Source organism: Vicia villosa, linkage group LG2 (genome assembly GCF_029867415.1).
Source record: "Vicia villosa cultivar HV-30 ecotype Madison, WI linkage group LG2, Vvil1.0, whole genome shotgun sequence".
Lineage (NCBI taxonomy): Eukaryota > Viridiplantae > Streptophyta > Magnoliopsida > Fabales > Fabaceae > Vicia > Vicia villosa.
The window spans coordinates 26,738,885-26,745,906 of record NC_081181.1 but is presented as its reverse complement, the minus strand read 5'-3'; positions in this window follow the sequence as shown (position 1 = coordinate 26,745,906).

Below are 7,022 nucleotides of genomic sequence, written 5' to 3'. Positions count from 1 at the left end.
CCCTAATTGTAGACCAGATGAAATTGATGACTGTAGATCTTGAATTGAGGTACAATGCCCAGTGGATATTGTCATATGGATCATTTGAAGGTGATTGAACCCTTTGAGTGATGCCTTGGAGCTTTTTAGGGTTTCCCAAATGTGGTCCCTGATTTCAGTCCTTGATGGGCTCAAAACCCTAGTCTAGTGACCTAAGAAAACCTGAGTCCTGATGACTGGTGTCTAATCAACATAGGTGAATAAATGAATCATTTGAGTCCTATGATTGTATTAGAGGTCATTCTCTTATTGATTGATCCTTTTCCTGAGCTCCTTTTTCCTTGAACACCCTCGATTGAGTACCAGATAAACAAGTGACTGCTCTGAGTATCTGTCTTGAGTTGATGAAATGTCTGGAGGTGTGACATCTCAGAGGGGGTCAAAATTAGGGTATGACATCAAGGTAAAATCAATTTCTGACATCTCAATTGTTCCTCATGACCTCTCACATACCTCAAAGGATCCTCATGCCAAGTTTCAAGCTCTGGTTCATAAGATTGCTCAGTCAATGGCTCAAATAGTTAACAGTCGACTAGTTTGACCTTAAAGTCAACCACAATCAAATTACAGTCAAAATTCCTGATTTTTTGGTCAACATCCTCATTTTGAAGTATCATTCATCATTTGATCAAGGATTGATCATGATTTATCAAGGAAAGCTCCAAAATCACAAATTTCCAAGTTACTAAATTAGGGTTTATAGGAGAAAGTCAACCCAACTTTGACTGATCATATCTCTTTCATACTTTATCATGAATTCCCCAACCAAAGCCTATTCTCAAGGAAATTTCATTCTCTACAACTTTGATGTTGGTCCCAAGGTCAAGAAATGCTTCCGCATAAGAGATATAAGTCAAAACATTACAGGTCCTTCTAGAAGCTCGCAAAAAGTAGATTTTTGTCAGGAGCAATATCATCAAGATAAAACCTCCAAATGCAAAAATGGTTCGAAATTGGCTTGTAGAGGACAACTTAGGATTTCCAAAAAGTCCTAGAACACTTTTATATCTTAAAAATTGAGAGAGATACGCCATGTCAAAGTTGGTCAATTTTGGGTGAGGTGTATGAAGCAAATAAGGGTAAAAATGGATTTTCTTGCAAAAGGGCCCAACTTTTTATGATCCAATCTTGTTACTCAAGTTATCAAGGAGATCCATATCCAAAGCCACGAATTATTGATTAATATTTTATTTTTTATTGAATTTAATTCATTAAAAATACAATATAAATCAAATAATTGTGAAAAATAATCAAGGATTTGATTTGTTTTTGGTTTTAATCATAATCAATCATCAAAATGTATATTATTTGATGCCAAATTCGTGCAAGAGGAGATTGGTTGAAAAAGATTGGAAATTGGCCATATTTAGAAAGATTTACAAATCAAATTTTTTCAAATCTCAATCATGAAATTAAAGAGATTTTATCCAAGTTTTCTTAACCTAATTGCTCCCTCTATATATTCCTAACAACACCATCCATTAGAGGACGAAAAATAGGAGAGAAACCCTAGCCTCCAACAGTGTTCTAAACTTGCAAAAATCTCAATGTCATACCCCAAAATTTGCCCGATCGAATCTACGTCCGTTAACCCATCAAGGTTCAGAATTAAGAGCCATAGGGTTTGACATTTCTATTGTCAAACTCGCTCTCTTATAAATCAGGTTGAGTTAAAACAAGGGCGTAATTAACAGGTGTTTTGGGATCTAAACAATTGGGCCCAATTACCACAAGGGTTCTATTGTTTTTGAATATAATTGCTTTTACTAACATTTTTTGTTTTTTGGTTATTACGGTAATTTTATTAACTGTTATTATCCATTGCAATTCTATTAACTAACTAATATTATTATTTAATATTAATATAATTAGAATCATTACTATTAATTTTAATATTAGTATTATTAGGATTTTTATCCTTTTATTATTTTTATTAAATTAATTAGTTGGGCAATAGGCCCATTAGATTAGAAAACCCTAATTTGACTAATATAAATGGAACATTTTTGTACTCATTAGGGGAGGCCAACTTCATCCACTAACCTAGAGTCAACACGTACAAATTCTCACACAAAAACTACCCATTTTTATTTTTTTCGCTAACAGAAAACCATCATAAACAACATACACCTTGTACATACACTCTTAAATTCTGTCACGTACACCAATTTTTAACCTTCTTCACTTTGCTAACATTAACAACAGTATTACCATTCCACAAAGAACAACCTGCAAAATTTCACAGAAAAATTCATAGCGATTGCAAGTTATCACTATTACCCTTCCGTTGTTGTTTGCTTTTTGGTTCTTGTTTTTTCGCAGAAAAAAAAAAGAAAAGAAGTAGAATCGGTAAAGCATCACCGCCGTGACAAAGCCGATTCAATTCACTCCACAAAACCGACAAGCTCACTGCAAAACCAGACCGTTCCGAGTCTCCAGCCGCAGCCATCATCGAATTTGTGCCGGAAACCTTGCACACGGACCACCACGATTCCAACACCTCAACAACGCTTCAAGCCTCGCCGACCCAACCTCCGGCCACTCACGGCCGCCGCTGCACAACCAGCCACCAAATTCCGGTCGATTCCAGTCGCCACCGCGAACGGTTCCGCTTCGATCCCAACCCACTTTGTACTGAACAACAATCTCCGCCCCAAATCGTCTCTCATTCGGCTCTGTATGTTTTGGAATGTTCGATTTGGTTTCATATTATTGGGATCATGAAAAGGAGAGATTGAGACTGGGATTCGATTGTTGGCTGGAGAAAAATTACTGTGGAGAACGTAGTCTGAAGATGAGAGGCGTGGGGTATTCCCTCTCTCCAATAGATACTTTGTTTTGTATATATCATGCCACACCTCTGTTTAGTTTACAACAAATGAGAGTAGTTCAGGTGGTCAAGGCGCAACGTTGGTAACCCATAAGACCTGGGTTCGATCCCCAGGTACAAGTATATTTTTTGTGAATAACGTGTCTCAAGATCCTATGCATACATCCAACATGAGACCACTGTATACTCTATCCATCCAGCCATCGGATCATCAACAATCCTGGATCTAACGCATGTGAAGAGGGGAGACACACCATGGGATCTCAAATAGGCATCACACAGGATTGGTGCCAGGTTCTCTTTACATATTTTTTTTTTTATTTTGTTTTGTATCATTGTGTAGATGATTTTAATTATTTCTATCATGTATATATTTAATTCTAAAAACATACTAATAATATAATCAACGTTAGGATTAATTCCCGTTTATTTCAATCATTCGATTTAATTATTTATTTAACTTTAATTATATTAGATCATAAAAAACCCTAGGAGTGTGTAAGCAAAATATTAGGGTTTGCCCAATCCCATTGCCCATTTGGGCGAAACATTAACCTTCGAATAATTCTCTCCTCGACCCGACTAAAGCTATTAGTCGCATTAGACGAGAGATAAAATAATAAAAACAATAAACTCTAACTTCCCCTTTAACGGATAAACGGCGGATGAATATCTATTTCATCCCGCCTTCGAATTAGTCGACTCTCTATGTCGTACTGATCGAATATCTGAATAAAGGAGTAAAATAATTTAATTAATCCTTTATTTAAATTCTCTCCTCGACCCGACTAAACCTATTAGTCGCTTTAGACGAGAGATAAAAATACACAAAAATTCAAAACACATTTAATTTGCTGCCCGCGACGATCAATCTATCGATCTGAGTAACCAACAATGCCCCTTAATCCGTTAGCTATACTGACCAAATCTATTGGTCACCGCATCTAACGGTTCCATATCAAATCAGGGTTGTACGCCCAAACAAACATTCAAAACACTTCAAATCAAACTACGGATTTTCATCCTAATTCAAAACTGCGAATAGGCCACTCAAAAAGCCTTTAATCAATTTCAAACACCTTCATATCAAACTCTAAGGCGTACAACCCTGTGCCCGAACTACGTTGACTCTGATTCTCCCTAAGGAGATACGTAGGCACTTGGCAACAAGGCGAGTCTCCCTCCCTAAAATCTCAATTTTCACCCTATTCACTTCTTTAGTTATTAAACCTATAATTTTGCCATAAAACTGTTACCTTAGATTCAAAGCCATAGGAAAGGGTTGAGGGTGCCTAACACCTTCCCTCGACCTGATTATAATAATCTTACCCCGATCTCTAAACTACGTAGGGTTTCCTATTCGCCCTTCAGAATAGGTGGCGACTCTAAATTTTCTTTTTAGGGCAGGTTGCTACAGCTGGCGACTCTGCTGGGGACAGTGATAACAGAACTGTAAATTATTATGCTCCTAGGTTTTGGCATGGTTTAGGTTTTGGCGAATTTTAGGGTTTTGGCGAATTTTTTTTAGGGTTTGGCTTACTCGCCATTTTAGGGTTTATGGTTTTTATAATTATTTAAATTTTATTTATTTATTTATTTATTCATTTACAATCTCATTCATTTATATTAAGTCGATTAAATATTTCTGTCAATTGAATATTTGGTATTTTTATCGCATTTCTTTTGGGATATATAAATTGTTGTTAAACCTAAGCGTGGGGATTATAATAATGACCAGAGGGGAATTACATCGCCTACGAGTCTTATTATAATTCCACTCAGAGTGGGTTGAATATCCGGAAATGTCTGATACGAGGCTCGACCTTGTTGAGGGCTGGACTTGGTATTTGGCTGATCTCTCTGGGAACCTACCCCTAAAATTCGAACCTCATGGACCAATGAGTTGTTCCAAAATCCAAAGAGACAAAAAGTCTCGGCGGCTACGAACGATCCCATGAGACCTTCTAGAACATACCAATGGGAAGGGTAGGCACCCTAAGCCGTTACGTCGAACCTATGAACCTAGGGCTTATGTGCTTACGTGCTTATTATATATGTGCAATTTATATACTGCGAATGCCTTGCATTCTAAATTTTGCAGGTATCCCTACGCGTTCCCTGGCCTGCAGGGACTCTATTACTAAAACCATGTCCTTCCCACGAAGGACACTTCCATTTAGGCACGTTGATTGGCCTCTCGATGGCCATGAGACTTAGTGACTCTGCTGAACGGTCACCCCGTGCCTACATCTACGCATTCCCTAGCCTGTAGGGACTTTCCTTATATATCTCTGTATTCTTACAACTGCGTGTCCTTCCCACGAAGGACATCTACGTTTACGCACGTCGATTGGCCTCTCCATGGCCATGCGATCTAGTGACTGTCTTGAACGGTCACCATGTGCTTAAATCTACGTATTCCCTAGCCTGTAGGGATTTTCTTTTACATCCATGTGTCTTCACAATGACGCGTCCTTCCCCGAAGGACAACTTCATTAGCATGCGTTCGATTGGCCTCTCGATGGCTATGAGATCTAGTGACTGTCCTGAACGGTCACTCCATGCTTGTTTCCGCGCACCCTCTAACTTGTAGGGTTTGGATTTCCATCTGTACATCTTTCATCCCTAGCCTATAGGGATTTCATTTCATCCAATATCGTCCTTATATAGGTTGTGTTCCGCATAGAGAACCTTCCCACTAAGGACAACTTCATTGGTACACGTTGATTGGCCTCTCGATGACCATGAGACTTGGTGATTGTCTTGAACGGTCACCAGCCGCTACCTTCTACATATTCCCTAATCTAAGGGATTTCCATTGGCGTGTCATAACATCTATCCTGCAAAGATTCCACAAGGGTCTAATGTCGCCTCTAAGGCTATCCCTAGGATTATACGTCACACGTCTGCATTGCATACAAGTAGTTATAATACAAGGAGTCTTTCGCATACGCATGCATTTGCATTTTCATGCATTCATACATTTACATTTGCATCTTCGCCCGCGTCCATACTTACCGTGCTAGCCGGTTTCCCGAAATTCCCGAAGAAGACCAAAGAGGATCATAAACTATGGAGAAAGGAGGAATAAGCCTTACTAAGAAAAAGGGATGTCTTTCACCATGCCATCCGCATGTCCATGCCTTGTCATAACAAGATTATAAATACAATAAAGGTTTTCAATGAGCAAGGATTAGTTCAACAAAGAGTTCCCTCATAGATGCACTCAAGATGTATCTAGTCATAAAGGGGTTCATCTTAGAACATATCAAACTTACAAGGATGCTCTACGATAACCTGGAGGCAAGGATTAGTCCAACTGGGGCAAAATCCTGAACAAAGATGCATAAATACGATTGAGAAATGCGACGTGTGTTAACTCCACGCCAAGGGGCAAAAGGGTCATAGGCGTTCTCTCTATCAATCTACAAACTTTGAAGGTTGCAATGGTGTGATACTATCCTTAGGGAAAGCAAAAGAGGTTCATTCAAAGGAAACTCATGAAGTTCCGATACGACGAAAACCTACCGCTAACAATTTATTCTCGACAGGTTTGACGTGCCCAAGGAAAATTCGAGGTTGCCCTCACTTCTACAAGTCTAAAGAACTAAGGAGTGAAACAAGGTCAGTGGATCTACAAAGGAGATTATCCCTAGGATTAATAGGTGTTTACCATGCTCACAATTTCAACCCTTACGATCGCTAAGTGTTACTCAGGATAGAAGTTGTACCTTCGGATTTAGCAATTCTAATGGGATGACCATGCAGGTTTTGGAGTTAATTCATTCGCTCACTACTACGAACTTCAATTTCAAATTTAGGATTATTAACAAACTTGAGGGAGAATGACGAATACAAATAACTAAGTCCAGCTAAACATATGCTTTCAAGGTAAGACCGAGCCGAGGATGTACAGGCATTGTTTCAATTCCCAAACACTGGAGATATAAGGATGTTAATCCCTCGTTACCCCCTCGAGCCAGGAGTTGGAGTTTGTTTCTACTTTTAAAAAAAACCTTGATTTTAACCAGGGGCAGGGTAGATTTCAATTAATTCAATGGTGTATTTTGGTTGTCAAGAGAATCAGTCAATCCAAGCAGGGATTCAAGCAAGGAGCAAAGCAAAGGTTCAAGCACATCTTCTTCCTCGTGTT